The following is a 1,519-nucleotide window of genomic DNA, read 5'->3' as shown; positions in this document are numbered from 1 at the left end:
TTGGACTTTAGATTTGGAATTTGAATTTGAATGGGTGCATGTGGTAAGAGGCTTTTTATGTTTAGCCTGGCATGACAGCTTGAAATGAGAAAAACATAATAGTTCCTTAAATTCATCCCTTTTAAAATATGAATCTCTTGACTTTCATCTATATTTGTGATTGAAACCTGACATTGGATTCACCTTCCTGTGGTAAACAACAATAAAATCTAGACAACTGTGTAAAACAACAATTGCAGGCATGGGACAGCAACCAAGACAGGATTATTACCCTTCAGAAAAGGGAAGTACATGAGGTCAGCCTTACATTCGTCCCAGCAAAGGGATATAGAGCCCAAGCAGAGAACAACAGTGTCTGTGGGCAGAGGAAATGGAGATCAGAGTTCAGGCCTACTAACACAGCTGGGTTTGGAGGGCAGGCCCCTTAGAGGAGGAAGCTACAGAGAAGGAGCCCTCCAAAATTGCATAAAAATTTTCCTCAGATACTTGGCCCACTGTTAAGAAATGTATGAGCAGGACAAGACTCCAGGAGACCTAGCAGAGAATAGTGTCTGGGAGGCTGAGAGCTGAACAGAGATTTCAGAGGTTGTCCATTAATGGTAAGACATGAGAGGTTAGGCCTAGCCTAATGTAGAATGTATAAACTTTCATGAATACCTAGGCACTTAGTGGAGACTCCAGAAAGGCCACAACCTAGGATTAAGGTCTATGAACCAGCAGTGTTATGCAATAGGAGTAAGGGCTACACTTAGACACTTGCTGCCCGAACTAGATTCAATACTCAGAGGAAGGCAATATAATCTAGAGTCTCTTCGCTGTGTTAACCGCTATAATAACTAGCAGACAAACAAAAAGAAAAAAAACTCCACTTGACATGGGAAAGAAAAAAACCAAATCGCCATGAGATAAAATAGTAAAAGAAGACCCAGAGATGATTCAGATATTAGAATTAACTGATAAAAATGTCAAAATCGGGGCGGCTGGATGGCTCAGTTGGTTAGAGCGTGAGCTCTGAACAACAGGGTTGCTGATTCAATTCCCACATGGGCCAGTGAGCTGCGCCCTCCACAACTAGATTGAAGACAACGAGCTGCCACTGGGCTTCTGGAGGGGCAGCCAGATGACTCAGTTGGTTAGAGCGCAAGCTCTCAACAACAAGGTTGCTGGTTCAATTCCCGCATGGGATGGTGGACTGCGCCCCCTGCAACTAAAGATTGAAAACAGTGACTGGACTTGGAGCTGAGCTTCGCCCTCCACCACTAGATTGAAGGACAATGACTTGGAGCTGATGGACCCTGAAGAAACACACTGTCCTCCAATATTCCCCAATGAAATTTATTTATTTTTAAATGTCAAAATAACTATAGTGTGTTAAAGAAATTGGAAGAAATGTGGACAAAATGGATGAAAAGACAGTACTTCAGCAGAGAATCTGAGTCTGTGAATAGGAATCAAATGGACATTCTAGAAATGCAAATTGAAATATCTAAGAACTATTTGGGGTTCTGGTCAAGATGGT

The sequence above is a fragment of the Rhinolophus ferrumequinum genome, chromosome 6, assembly GCF_004115265.2.
Source record: "Rhinolophus ferrumequinum isolate MPI-CBG mRhiFer1 chromosome 6, mRhiFer1_v1.p, whole genome shotgun sequence".
Lineage (NCBI taxonomy): Eukaryota > Metazoa > Chordata > Mammalia > Chiroptera > Rhinolophidae > Rhinolophus > Rhinolophus ferrumequinum.
This window is presented reverse-complemented; position numbering follows the sequence as displayed.